This window comes from Adiantum capillus-veneris, chromosome 10 (genome assembly GCF_014529385.1).
Source record: "Adiantum capillus-veneris isolate H3 chromosome 10, ASM1452938v2, whole genome shotgun sequence".
NCBI classification, from domain to species: domain Eukaryota; kingdom Viridiplantae; phylum Streptophyta; class Polypodiopsida; order Polypodiales; family Pteridaceae; genus Adiantum; species Adiantum capillus-veneris.
This window is the reverse complement of record NC_140940.1, coordinates 26,701,349-26,717,010: the sequence shown is the minus strand read 5'-3', so window position 1 is coordinate 26,717,010 and position 15,662 is coordinate 26,701,349.

The window sequence follows — 15,662 nt, the reverse complement described above, 5'->3', positions numbered from 1 at the left end:
ATTTCTTCGCAATGGTAGAAAACCAACCATGTTGAAAGCTTAAAGCTTTGCAAATTGACAATGAAGGCGAGTATATCTCCTTGGATTTCAAGGACTTTTATAGTAAACGAGGCATTAGAAGTTAGTTCACATGCCTTACACACTCACTCAGAAGAGCATGGCAGAAAGGATGAATAGGACTATTCAGAAACGGGTCACTTAGTTGGATACACTAATTCTAATTTATGCAGGTTGTGTGGACACTATGAGATCCACATCTGGCTACGTTTTCTTATTTTTTGGAGTGTAAGTCTCTTGGAGATCATGTCTCCAAAATTGCACTTTGTCTTCCACCTCTAAGACTGGATATGTTGCAGTTTCCAGTGCCAGCAAAAGGAAGTTGTGTGGTTATCTCATCTAGCGGGAGACCTTGGTATACACTAAACTTCAAAGTTACATTTTGATAGATAGAGTGAGATTGCGTTCGCAAAGAACTCCGTTTTTCATTCCAAAATGAAACACATCAAGGTTAGGTATCACGTGATACAAGATATTTTGGCTAGCGAACAAATTGACTTAGCCAAAGTTCACACGAATGAGAACCCAACAGATGCTCTTACAAAGAGTCTATCTTCACTATTATTTGCACATTGCATAGGGTTTATGGGTGTAGGCTGAAGCTATGGTCATGCTTCACACTTGTATAGTTGTACACAATAACCTCTACACTTATAGCCACTTGGGCATTGTTTGCCTTCAACTGGGAGATTGTTAGGATTCATGCCAAATGGAAAATTGCCCATCACTAACCACACTAACTTATTCTTTGGATATAATGAAAGAATAAGGAGTGGTGAGTCATTCTCATCGAGAGCTCCACCACATCTAGTCTCATGCTACATTGTACCACACTCATGCACTCGCACGCACACACTCCCGCAGTGCCTCACAGATTCTACCTCAAATTCTCTTGAAGAAAATAACACTCCTACAACATTCATTGTTACTTTCTCCTTGTTGGCTTGGTGTTTTGGACAATTAGGAATGAGGTGTGTACCACCACATTTTAGATAATATTCAAATACCTCTACATTCTTTGCTTGATAAGGACAATTTCTTGCTCAATGCCTCCACACTCATAGCATGGTCCTACTTGTTGTGTAACTAGTGGTGCAACCGATAGTTGTTCTTGCCTGGTAAGAATGGTATTTGACTCATACTCTTGATTGGCTATGAAAAATAAGTTGTTCTCCTTAACAAAGAAGTCATCACCAATGCTTGTCTCTCATGTGGTAGCTGGTTGCGTGTGGTTGACTACTACTCTACTATCATTCAAAAGAGGTGATTATTGCCCTACCATATGTTGCAGTCTCTCAATGCCTAGCATAATCTTATTTTGACCCATTGTGAATCTTGGATGTGGAAATCGATACCCTGTTTGACGTCCATATGGACTCTCTGCACATAGTTCTGGTTATAATATCACTTACTCATCTCGTGATTGGTCCATTTATACTCTATGGTACACCATTCCAATGGGTATTCTGTGTTGACTACTGTTGGTTTTGGTTGTGTATTACATAAGTGAGTAGGAGAGTCCCTTCCACACATGTCACACTTTCTCATTTATGACTATCTCATGTTTATGTTTTGTCCAAAGTCTAGGCTTAATCGTCGTGATACTTCTTCTACTAGCTTATCTAGATTGGACATTTGTTGAGGTTAAGCAACTCGTATCATGTTGGTTTCACTAGAAGACAAGGAGATATTGTTTGTCATAGTTTCCACATTCCCTATAACCTCACCGTAAGCTTTTCAATTGTGCATAAGGTTGTACAAATCTTCTTTCATGAATTGCTCAAAGGTGGTACATTCTTTTAAGTGTAGATCTTTTTTGAGAGTTTCATTTTTTAAGCCCTCTATAAAGAGAACTGACAATCTTTCCTCTTATGGTAACTCTCGTGCGAGACATCTCTCAAGGTATTGTTTGAATCAAAGCAATGCTTCCTTCACCTTTTTATTGTCCATTTACTGGAAGGCATAGATCTGCGACATTGTGTTCTGCTTGATCCCTCTTTCAAATAACTCTTGTAAATTATTTCAAGAGTTTTTCAATGTTTGAAGAAGCCTCTATGTTCAATGGCTAGAACCAAATCAAGGCTATCCCTTCCAAGGTTAAAGCGAGTCCCTCATATCATATATGAAAATCAAATACTTGTTCAACCCTTAAAACTTGTTTAAATAGTGACCTGTGCGTACGGATCCCCCGACCCATTATACATTGTCTTGACACATTTAACCACTTGAGATGGTCTCATTTGTCATGGTTCAGCCACCAATCTGACCAATTTGGGGCCTTTTGCAAAGATGTCTCTCACTCTCTCTTCTAGTTTTGGAGAAAATCCTGGTGGAATCCTCTTTGATATATGTTATGGCATTGTTTTTGAAAATCTATGTCCAAATCGTGGTCCTTTTGACCCCATAGCTTTAGTCATTAGTATATTCAAGAGACTCATTGAGTCTCGTTCTTCCCATAGATTGAATCTCAAGCCCTTGTGTTTTGGTCTCAAAAATCAGTGGTACACTCACACTCGGCTAAAAGTACGTAGAGATTGGAGTTCCCTTGTTTGGATCAACAAGTAATTTGTACTGACATCCATACTTATCTACCATAAAACATTGCACTCCTTGGGTGTATGTAGACGTGAATGTATAAAGGTTCTTATGGTCTGTCAAATCTCCAGCATTGGGTTCTACACACTTGTAGAAGTTATTGTTATCCTTGTTTGTGAACCTATACAAGACCTCATGAGAATAATCCATTAGAACTCTCATGGATTTTTTATTTTGATGAATCTCACGTTGGGTTTGTTGATCAGTGGTTTTCTAGGTCTTCATCAATTTTCTCTCTTGTATATCCGCAGCCTGGTGTGGTCCCAATGAGGTGTACAAAAGAGTTATGGTCTTTTTGCCCAAAATATGGTTTTATATCCTTTTTACCCTGATCTTTTCAACCCAATTTGATGGTGATAGTTTGGATTTACCCTACTCTTATGTGCTAGGAAGAAGCATGAAACAAGAATGAACAAAACAATGCATATAAATGTTATACTAGAAAATGCAATTGCACTCTCGAAGTGGGGCAATGAGAAAATTTGAAGATTGAAATGCCCTTGGCTATCTCACTCACAACTCTCTTTACCCTTCAAGGATAGATCTAGCTAGTCCCTGACTCTAGACTCTATCAAGCACTAAAACCTCGTATAGTTGCTTTGCTGCTTATGTGTATGGAATGGATGATGAATCTCTTGATAACAAAAACTCGAAGTGCGTACTAGGTCATTCACCACCTAAGGATCATTCCTTAATAGTAGTGCCATTGTTAGTAGGTCGTCGTGACGGACGTTTATAGCATAGCTATCTGGCACTAACATACTCATGTCAACACTAAGGAAAGTGACTCCGATGGGGCATGGAAACTCTTTGAGAGTGTCAATCTCAAGAAGTAAACCTAACAAGAAATGTCCTCTACAAGCTAATCATCACCTCAATGATCAGAAAATCTACCTATGTCTTATCTCACCACTTTCAAGCATCACGTGTTTTCATTCACTAAACGGACTTGGATAGCCATGAAACTTTAGGGAATATATAAGAGGTCATAGAGTAAAAGCCTACACTGACAAGGTACAAAAACCGCTATCCATCATGAACTAGGTCATCACTCTCTTATCATTAAAACAACAAAAAATGGAGTTTTAGGCACTTAAATCTGAATATAAAGCCGAGAAAAAACTTCCCGACAAACCTTCAATTGAACTGACAATGCTTACACTCAAATGAACGTACAAGAGACAAGGAACACAATGCATGTTTTGGAATCAATATAGGATTACCCAATCATTAGAAAAGTCAACTACAAGTTAGAGTTGCTTGGTCGCTTGAGCACACATACATAGAGCTCCTTTTGTTCTCCAAAAAATAAGCCTCCCTTTCATACTATGGTTATCATCTTTAATACCAAGGGCTTTCTAAATGGCTTGTGGCTAGGCTCACATGGGCCTTTACAAATATCATGAAAGAATTACAACTCATAGAATAAATGTGCTACTCAGGATACAGGATTTACACATAGTATAAATATATATAAAATATTGTGTTCGGCTACATGGGCGTCTGTATCATGAAAGGGCCAAACAACAATTAAATCTCCAGAGTTAGCAATGTTATTTATTGACAATCTGTATAGACTATATGGGTTGCCCAAAAATCTTGTGCATGATCGTGATCCCAAGTTTAACAATCATTCTTGGATATTTAAACGATTGGGTACATAAGCAACTTTAGTACTCTAGATCATCTAAAAACATATGGTCAACAGACCGAACATGTTAATCGGGTGCTAAACTATATGCTAGGAGTATACATTAGCAAAAAGCAATTGCATTGGAAAGATTATCTTTCTGTTATAGGATTTGCTTAAAATAGTGCATGTGACGACTCGTTTCAGTCCTTTCATGTTCAGGTATGGTTCTCAACCTAGATCATCAGTTACGGTGGGGTTGGCAATTGAGAAACTTCAACAAGATCACATGGATATGCTAAATTTTGCTTGTCCAAATATTCAAAAAGCAGAAGATAGATAAAGTACACTAATGAGAAACATCGACAAGTAACCTTCATGGAAGGGAAAGAGGTATTTAACGTGATTCAGAACATTCACAAAGTCTAAAAACTGTGTCAACACCTAAATTATCTCTAAGATATTGTGGGCCTTTTAAGACACTCAAGAGAGTTGGAGATATGGTTTACAAACTCTCTTTACCTGCGCAGTCTTTGTTACCATATACATGTGGTAGTGATGTGTGTGAACACACTAGGACCGCCGGGGCATTTTTTCCCTCTTTAGGAGGTTTTTTCCCCCGTGCATTGTATATACGCCCATCACTCTAGGGCTATCTATCTTTCCATTGCACACTAAGTAACATAGTCTCTATTGTGTGCCTTGAGCTTCCTTCGTCTTCTCCAAGCTGTGTGCATTTCTCTGCAACCCTAATTCCAACAATTGGTATCAGAGCAGGTTACGCCCTCCCAGGCTTAGTCGCCAGCTGCTCCAGCACACCCCTGCTCACTTTCTCCCATTACAGTGAGGTTTGGCAAGCGTTCCCAGGTTGACAAATATTTCGGGATTGCTCGTAGAGCTCAGTCTGCTCAGATTTCTGATTTGAGCTCATTTCGGACTCTGTTTCCACTACATGCAGCAAGTGTTGTTCCCGCTCCGTTTCTCCTATGTTCGGGCAGTTTCACATCAAGTGCAACATTTACCATGGTTGAAAACAACACAAATGTCTTCAAGATGTTTGTTGTTGAGGACAGGTTGGATGGGGATAATTACCCTATGTGGGCTTATATGATGCAACACGTTCTTGTGTCAAAGGGCGTCTGGAATATTGTGCAGGGCATTGATGTACGTCCTGGTTCTGAGGATGTAGGTGATTTTGAGGATGTTGCAGGTCTTGCTACAAGGATTGCTGCTATTAGAGTTTTTTAACCTATGGTAGAACAAGCTCGTTGGGATGTAAAGGATGCGCAGGCTCATGCATTAATTGTGTTGTCTGTGAAGCGCACCATTGTTCCTCACATCCATTTAGCAAAATCTGCAAAACAGGCTTGGGATATATTGGCTGGTCTTTATCCAAGTCGCCATGAGGCTAAAATTGCTTTGCTACGTAAAGAGCTGGAGTCGAAGATTATGCATGAGGAAGATGATATGGACACTTTCCTTGCTAGTGTCAAGGATATCAATGAGCAACTTATTTCTGCAGGTGAAGTTATTTCAGACATTTCCCTTGTGCAGACTGTTCTTGATGCCTTACCAGATTCTTACCAGACTTTTGCTAGTACTTGGAGACTTATGACCCAAGGAAATTCAGAAGTTGTCAAGTTTGATGCATTATGCACATTGCTGTTGCAAGAGTCACTTTCCAAAAAAAATAGGACTAGACAGCGTGCAGTTGAACAGGGTTTTATTGCTTCTATAAGAAAGGGTGGTAATAGCAATGCAGCCACTTCTTATGGTTCTGTTGCGAGTGGCAAAACTTTTGTTCCTAATGCTTCTGCTGCCAGCACTTCGTTTGGCAATTCTATTGATAAGGGTAAAAAGAAGATGTGTTTCCATTATTGTAAAGCTAATGATCACTTGATCAAGCAGTGTCCTAAGTTGAAGGCCAAAGAGGCTAAGAAGAAAGAGGGTGGTTCCACTACAAATGTTGGTTCCACTACAAATGCATCCATTGTTGAGTCTTCTGTGAAAGGAGACTGTGATGCTGATGTCGATGCAGAATGGGATTTTAGTGCAGAGTGCATTTACAATCCCGATGTCCATGATGCATGCTTGCTGCAAATTCACATGTGTGGTATTTCGACAGTGGTGCTACAAAGCACATTACCTCACATCGTGAATTGTTCACCTCTCTCGAGTCTGTCCCTCATTAGAATCCAGTCACTTGCGCCAACAATGCCTCTTATCCGGTTCAGGGAGTTGGAAAGATTGTGCTTACTGCTGCAAATAGCAATTCCTTCACACTTGTTGCTGCACTTTATGTATCTGGGATCAAGAAGAATCTCTTATTTGTATCCGCACTTGCTACACTTGGACTTGAAGTCAAATTTGTGGATGATAGATGTACAATTCATGATCTTAGTTTTGGTGATGAAATTGTTGCATCTGGCCTTTTGTGTTGTGGGCTGTACTAAGCTCACTTTGTGTGACAAGTGTGGACAAAATTTTGCAAATGCTATTGCAGATTCAAGGGCTATTTCAGATGCAAAACTTTGGCATGCACGTTTTGGTCATCTAAATTTTGCCAGTTTGTTGCGTTTGTAGAAATCTGATATGGTTGCTTCTTTGCCGCCTCTTGAAGCACCCGTCAAACATGTTTGTGAAGGCTGTATTTTGGGTAAGATGCAGTGTTCTAAGTTTCCAAAGGATGGTTCAGTTCGGGCCACATGCAGGTTGCAGCTTGTGCATAGTGATGTTTGTGGGCCCATGCAAACTCCGTCCTTGGGCAATTACCTTTATTTAGTGACTTTCATTGATGATTACTCTAGGCATGCATGGGTATTTCCGCTTAAAGCGAAGTCGTAAGTTTTTATGTGCTTCAAAAAATTTCTGGCTATGGCTAAAAATGTCTCGAAATGTACTATGGGCACCCCAACCTCCGTTCCGATCGAGGGGGGTAGTATATGTCTCATGAATTCAATGCATTTTTGGCTAGTCATGGGATAAAATACCAATATACAGTGCCTTATACACCTCAGCAAAATGGTGTTGCTAAGAGAAAAAATAGGTCACTTATGGAAATGGCACGATGTATGGTCAAAAGTCAAGCTTTGCCGCATTCTTTTTGGCTTGAGGCCCGATGTGTGCCACTTATGTACTAAACAGGTTTCCTATGAAAGCTTTGCAGTCTATTACTCCATATGAAGCATGGCATGATAGAAATCCTTCTATTGAGCACATGCCTGTTTTTGGTTGTTTGGCATATGCTTTGGTGCCACAAACACAGCGGAGAAAATTGGATGATAAGGTTGTCAAATGTATTTTTGTTGGTTATAGTGTTGAAAGCAAAGGTTACAGGTTGTATCATCCGCAAACACAACGTATTTTGGTTTCACGAGATGTAGTGTTTGTGGAAATTCTATTCAGCCCTTGTTGTCATGTCCTAGAGAAATGTAAGCTCACAGGACATTTATGACACTTTGTTGCCACTTTTCAGTGGTGGAAATAAAAATGTAAGTTCCAATGAGGCAAATGTACAACCTATGGGGGTTTTTGAAAATGTTATAGATCAACCTATTACTGATGCAGATGTACATGATGCACTTGATGAGGAAAGGGCTGAAAATGAGCAGGCTAGAGGTATGCCAAAATGGATGGTGCACACTTTGCGTGACAATAAATTGGATGCACCTTTTTCTAGTCGTACTCGTTCAGCAGGCTCTGGCCATGCATCTTATGCATCAGATTGTTATGCTTTGGTTGTGTCTAGCTTACATGATGTTGAGGAGCCTCTGTCTTTTGATGAAGCACAGAATTCAAAAAATTGGATGGCTGCCATGCAATCAGAATACGATGCACTTATAGAAAATGACACATGGACTTTATGCGATTTGCCTCATGGCAAAAAGGCCATTGGTACGAAGTGGGTTTACAAGTTGAAACACAAGCCGCATGGTGAGATCGATTGCCATAAGGCTCAACTTGTTGCAAAGGGTTATGCACAGCAAAAAGGCATAGATTATGAAGAGACTTTTGCTACCACTTGTCACAGGACTACTGTGCATTTTCTATGTGCATTGGCAAATCATTTTGGTTGGGATGTACATCAATCAGACATTGTTACTGCTTTCCTGAATGGTGACATATTTGAAGAAGTTTATGTAACACAGCCTCGCGGTTTTGTCATAAAAGAACAAGAGGACAAAGTGTGCAGATGTAAGAAGGCTTTGTATGGGTTGAAGCAATCTCCTTGTGCTTGGTATGAGAAAGCTGACACTCATTTGGTCAAATGAGGCTTCGTAACAGTCCAACAGAAAGCACATTGTATGTAAAGCGTGAGGGTGATGTACTTCTCATTGTGGTTCTTTATGTCGATGATTTGCTGATCACTGGACCAAATGAGAGACATATTGCTGAATTTAAGGCTGATTTGAATGCCACTTTCAAGATGAAAGATTTGGGGTTGTTTCATCATTACTCGGGTATACAGTTTCAGCAGTATGATGGTGGTATTGCCTTGTGTCAAAAAAGTTACATAGAGACATTGCTATGTAAGTTTGGACTTGAGGATTGCAAACCTATTGCCACTCCCATGGAAACAAGTTTGATGTTGAGTCTACATGATGCTAGTGATCCTGCTGATGTCACTCTTTATCAAACTACTGTTGGCTACCTCATTTATGTATGAAACACGAGGCTGGATATTCAGTTTGCAGTCTCACAGGTCAGCAGATTAATGCATAGCCCAAGGTCTAAGCATTGGCAGGCTGTCAAGAGGATTTTTTGCTACCTTAGTGGCACTTTATATCTTGGCTTGTTTTATCCCAAGGGGGGATCATTGCCGCCAAACTTACATGCTTTTTCGGACTCAGATTGGGCTGGTTATTTTGACACGCAAGTGTCCACAAGTGGTTTTTGTTTCATGCTTGGCAGTTTATGTATATCATGGTTGAGCAAGAAGCAACCTACTGTGGCCACTTCGAGTTGTGAGGTTGAGTACAGGGCAGTCTTCACAACTATGATTGAGTGTGTATGTCTCATACACCTTATGGATAATTTGGGTGGTGGACAGGACACTGCCAACACTATCTACACTTACAATCAGAGCGCATTGGCAGTTGCGAGGAACCCAGTTTTTCATGCTCGCACAAAGAAAATTGAGGTGCATTACCACTATTTCAGGGAGAGGCTCTCAGCAGGAGAGATCAGCTTGGCTTATGTGCCAACACAGGACAACCTTGTAGATCTTTTCACAAAGGCATTGTCTCACGAGAAGCTTGAAGCTTTCCGCAAAGCTTTGGCCTTACTCCCCTTTCTAGACTGATCATGTCCTAAGGGCATGGCACTTCCCTTTACTCATGTGCCAGCTCTCATTCACCACATCACTCCAGGGTGGATTTGTTACCATATACATGTGGTAGTGATGTGTGTGAACACACTAGGACCGCCGGGGCATTTTTTCCCTCTTTAGGAGGTTTTTTCCCCCGTGCATTGTATATACTCCCATCACTCTAGGGCTATCTATCTTTCTATTGCACACTAAGTAACATACTCTCTATTGTGTGCCTTGAGCTTCCTTCATCTTCTCCAAGATGTGTGCGTTTCTGTGCAACCCTAATTCCAACAGTCTCGTATTCATCCGATTTTTCATGTAAGTCATTTACGTAAATTTCATAATAATCAATATCTAATTCTCCTAAATGATTTTCTCATGTTAAACTGATCATTTATATGGGGAAGTGCCAGGGGAGAAAAACCTAGAATATTGGTTAAGCTAGCAGACCCGCCACAGTAGGGATCCAAAGGAGGCAAAATAGGGATCCAAAGGGAGGGGGGGGGCATCTGCAAAAGATCTATGTGCAACAATGGGCTCAAAAGACCCTAAGGTCAGCCCATTAAGACTTCCAAAATGCTAAGGTTCCAAAATTCAAAGGTTGTGTCCAAAGATCAAACATTAGGGTAATTGGATGATTTGAGTGTGTCCCAAAAAGTCTTTGTCAAGCCCTACATAGGAGGGGGCAAGCCCAAGAAGTAGGGGATGAGAGAGAAACACCCACACACACTCACAAGCTTCAGGGAAATAGGGACACATGTCAGCTCCCTAGGCCAGATGCCCACAAGGTGTACTCAAATCCTATTGGATGGCCATGGAGGTGGACCAATGACAATTATTCTAGATTAAATCTAGTTTAATTAATTTAAAAACACTTAATAAAATAACCAATAAGAATTAAGCTCTCTAGAAGACTATTGGACAGTCTCCCAAGGGGACCAATGAGCACTCAGTAGCCCTATGGCTTGCCTGATTCCTATTGGCCAGGAGGCAAAGGGGTCCAATCAGAGTTTACTTGCATTTAGTAATTACCTAAAGCTCTCACAAAAGGGGAAAGGGGGACACATGTCAGAAGGCTATCACTTATGGTGCTTAATTTCCATTGGCTGAGGCTGGGGAGGTCCAATAGGGCTGCAGCATGAGTAATTAGCAAGGGGGGGTCGACCAAGAGAGAGAGGGGGCTGATTTTTGCAAGGCATTATCACAAACACACTTGCACAATCTCATGTGTGAAGCAGAGAACACTCTCTCTCCTTCTCAAGATTTAATGGAAAGCTTACCACCTACTCCAAGCTTGTGAGAAGGGAGGCCTACACCAACAACTCTTCGCTTTGTGATGAAAATCCAACCAAGAGCCAAGCTTCAATGCATGCTCGTCTTCTCTATCATGCTAATTACTAAGCTAAGCTATGCTAATATGAGTGATTATGCGAGGAGATGTATATCTTTCTCGTAAGAATACTCCTTCTACTCTCATACCCTGCTCGCTCTCACCATCTTTGAAGGTGTGTGAAGTCTTGGGTCTGAGACCGTGAGGGAATTGATGTTGTGTTTGATAAGTGTTTTGCTCAGTGCATGAAGTTTCCATATTCATTGCACTAGCTAGTAGTGAAGGAACACAAATAATTGTATTGTAAAATGTCTCTCTTGATGGGAGAAAGCATAATACAAAGCCCTTTGGAGGGGGGACCGGCTCCATGCAAATCTGGTCCTCAACTGTTGTCAATTGCTTAATTTCTCTCTCTTTTGAAGTATTGTTCATGCTATCTAACTAGGTGTTATGCTTTTTGTTGCACTCTCCACCCAAGCACTCTTGTTAATCTCATTAGGAATCTAGTCTAATGAAATGCTCACTATGTTCATGCTATTTTCCGCTACACACAAGTTACTAGGCCACTAAATGTTACATTGGTATCAGAGCACAAGGTTTCTCTTTTCTTGCTCAAGAAGGGAGGTCCTTAAGCTAGCTATAAATGTTTGGTACTATTAATTGCATGTGAGTAAGTAGAATAGGAATTTTTCATCCTTGGAGTGCGCCTTCCTTTGTGTTGGGAAATAAGACGTAGCTAAATAGATAATTGAGTAGATTACTTAATGGAGAGAGACAGATTTACATACACGAGATTATAGAGTAGAGAGAGAGAGAGAGAGAGTACACACGATATACGTGGTTCACCCAATGTGGGCTACATCCACAGGAAAGCAGCCACTCAATGGCTTTATTACTTCAAAACAAGAAGTAGTTTACAAAGGGATTATACCCTTAATGGAGCTCCCGCCTTGCTTCACTCTCACCACCTCACACTCACCTTGTTGCATCAACTTCACACTATATAATGTGTGTAGAAATGGCCTCCTTTTATAGGCCAAAAGGGCTGCCCTCTCGTATGAGAGGCAGCCATGTGTAGCCGCCCTTGTGCGAATAAGTCCAAATCGGACCCTCCAATCCGCCCATGTGTGGCCGCCCTTGAGAAGACAAGTCCGCTTTTGAATTCGGCCACCGGCCATTGAATTCGGCCACTGGCCACCGGCCATTGACTTCCGACCACCGGCCACCGGCCGTCGGCCAACCGACCGGTTGTTTTCCGACCACTTTCCGGCTGCCGTCCGGCCATAATATTCCGGCGAAAAAGAATATTCCGGCCATAATATTCCGGCCCCTGATTCTTGTCCGTGAAAATTTTGGACCCTCCAATCCGCCCATGTGTGGCCGCCATTGTGTAGACAAATCCGCTTTTGAATTCGGCCACCGGCCATTGAATTCGGCCACCGACCATTGACTTCCGACCACCGGCCATTGACTACCGGCCACCGCCAACCGATCGGTCATTTTCCGACCACTTTCCGGCCGCCGGCCGGCCATAATATTCCGGCGAAAAAGAATATTCCGGCGAAGGAAAAATCAGTTGCCCCTGATTTTTGGCCGTGAAAATTTTGGTTTCCAGTGAGTGATTTTCCTTTCCGCACGATGGCTTCTCCTCATAATGGGGGCCTTACAAATGTGCGCTTTTACCATAGAAAATTACAAGGGGTAAATCAGGCTCCATACTTAACACTTTGTGCAGTTAACGGGGCATCACCGTCAAGAGCTATGGTCTTAATAGTGGAGTTCTACGAGGCTTGCCTACGGCTTAACCACTATTGAGCTATTAGAAGCTTGACAGGAGCCGGTGTTGTTTTGGTGTTAAACGACCCTCTCTTTTATTTCTTGCAATTAATGGTATTCGAGCCATAGATATAGTAGCTTGAGTGCTTTTTCTAAAGGGGTAAAGAGGAGTAGAAACTAAGGCTTGAAGTGCCAAAGTACACCTAAAATTTGTTAGAATGGCTGACAATAGTAAAGAGAGTGAGATTAATGTTGATAACTTTGATTTTTCTAATGAGCAAGCTACTAATGATGCCCCGATTCTTGTTAACTATCTTGTTTCTAGGCTTCAACAAGCCATGGGCAATCCATCCCTCCAAAGTGAAGTGCAACAATAGCTTTGTGCTCATGGGATTCCTCCAAGCTCCCCACCATGACAAGAGAACACCTAGGAAGCCTCCTTGAAAGACTTCCAAAAGAGGCCTCTCTTCGATTCGGGAAGAAGAAGAGGATCCCTATGAAGGGCTGAGAAATTTTCTCGTTGATGACGCATCTCCTTCTCAAAGGAGAACTCAATAGCGTCCACCAAAGGAACGAGAAAGAAGTGAGTCTCCCGTCACCTCGGAGGAGATGGCTCCATGAAGACGGTGGGCTAAACACTCTCCATCGCCTCCAAAATGGAGAAGACCATCGCATACTTCTCCACACCATACTTCAAAGAGGGATGACAAAAAGCAAGAGAAGAAAAAGGAGAGAAAGAGGACACCCTCTTCTCCATCTTCTTCATCCTCTTCCTCTTATGAAAGTGATGGTGAATACAAAGAAGATCAAGGAAAGAAAAAGGCGAGAAAGAGGTCACCCTCTTCTCCATCTTCCTCAAATTCTTCATCTTCTGAAGAAAGTGATGGTGCAACCTTTGAACCATCAAAAAGAAGATGTCATAGGAAATCCTATGCCACGTGGAAGAGGTCATCCAAGCTCAAGAAGTTCAAAGAGGGAGGGAAGAGCATCTCTTTCCTTACGTATGATGGCACTTTTGGTGCTATAGAAAAAGTCTTGGCCTTTATCCAACAATTTGATGCGGCGTTTGGAGATGAGGGCTTCACGGAGTCCTCTAAGCTACGCCATGTAGCTATGCACTTTCAAAAGTCCACCAGGCAATGGTGGTCTAGCCTATGGGCCAACGGTGAAGCTCCACAAACATGGAAATCTTTCAGAACTTCCATTATGAAGCATTTTTTGTCCACCGATGCCAAAGACAAAGTACTCACCGAATAGCGAAGCTTAAAGCTCTCTCCTTACAAATCCATTCACAAATATGTAGACAAGTTTTGGGACCTACATCTCAAAGCCATTGTCTTCAAAAAGTTGGATTTTGGAGAGCAAAAGCAACAATTTTGTGTGAGCTTAACTGAAGAAATGGTGGAGTATGTCAACTCCCAAAGGCCATGCACCATATCGGCAGTTATACACCATACTATGGTGGCCTCTCGAATCAATTTCCAAACGGGGGCTAAAAGAAATTCTAAGCCCACGGAAAACAAGGGTTCCAATGATCCTAAGGGAAAGGACAATGTCCAAAAGTCTCCTAAGGGCAACCCCAACAAAGCTAAAGGAAGGGAGTTTATAAAAGGAAAAATAAACTCTCTCCTAAAGGGCTTGAGCGCTATCGCAAGGATAACCGTTGTTTCAAGTGCGGCGAGAAAGGGTATGCGTACCACGCTTGTCCCCAAAAGAACACCCGCCATGAACCTCATAACGCTTACTGGAGTGTTCTTTGATGATATCATCATCTACTCTAATTCATTAGACGAACACAAGCAACACCTCCAAGTAATATTTCAAGTTCTAAGAGAAAATAAACTTTATGTTAATCGAAAGAAAAGTGAATTTTTCTTGCAAGAGATTCAGTATTTAGGTCACATTATCTCTCAAGATGGCATCCAAATGTATCCATCAAAGTTAGAGGTAATAAAAGGATGGCCTAAACCAAGGAATCTTCATGAATTAAGAAGCTTTATAGGTATGTGTGCATACTATAGATGCTTCATAGAAAAGTTCTCACTAATAGAAGGACCATTACATGACCTAACAAAGAAAAACGTTAGGTACACATGGTTTGCCAAGGAGAACAATTCTTTCAAAAAGCTCAAAGAAAAGCTTATCTCTCAACTTGTGCTTACACTACCGGATCTCTCAAAGCCATTTGAGGTCCAATGTGATGCTTGTGGTGATTGCCTTTGGGCTGTTTTGCTTCAAGAAGGGCATGCCATAGGCTATGAAAGTCGAAGGCTCGACCCTATTGAGCAAGCTCTAGGCATATATGAAAAGGAACTCCTTGCAGTTCTACATGCCTTAGACTCATGGAAGCACTATTTATTGGGGACTCCTTTCATTCTACAAACGGATCACCAAAGTCTTAAGTACTTCATGACGTAGACCAAGCTCTCTGACAAACAAATGAGGTGGGAATGTTTCCTTTCGTAATTTCATTTTCATACGGCCAAGAGTGAATGCGGTTTCCATAGCAACTCACAATGATCTATCTTCTATGATAGATAAGTATGCTATTGATCCCGATTTTAGAGATGTGATTTTAGCCCTTGCACCAGGGAAGAAAGAGGAACCATTTACTTTACAAGATGGTTATCTTCTCTACGGCAATAGACTATGCGTTACTAGCTCACTACATGAGAAAGTAATGTATGAATCTCATGCTCCTCCTTATGCAGAGCATAGAGGGATTCAATCTACCCTAAAGGGGATTGAAACATATTTCTATTGGCTACCATGAAAACAAACATACAAGAGCATGTTTCTAAATGTGTGGTATGCCAAAAGACGAAGTTTGATATAGGGAAGCAACCTGGATTGCTTCAACCTTTGCCAATCCCTAATTCACCATAGGAGAGCATATCCATGGATTTTATCTTCGGATTGCCTAAGTCTATCCATGGGAATACGGGAATATGGACGATAGTGGA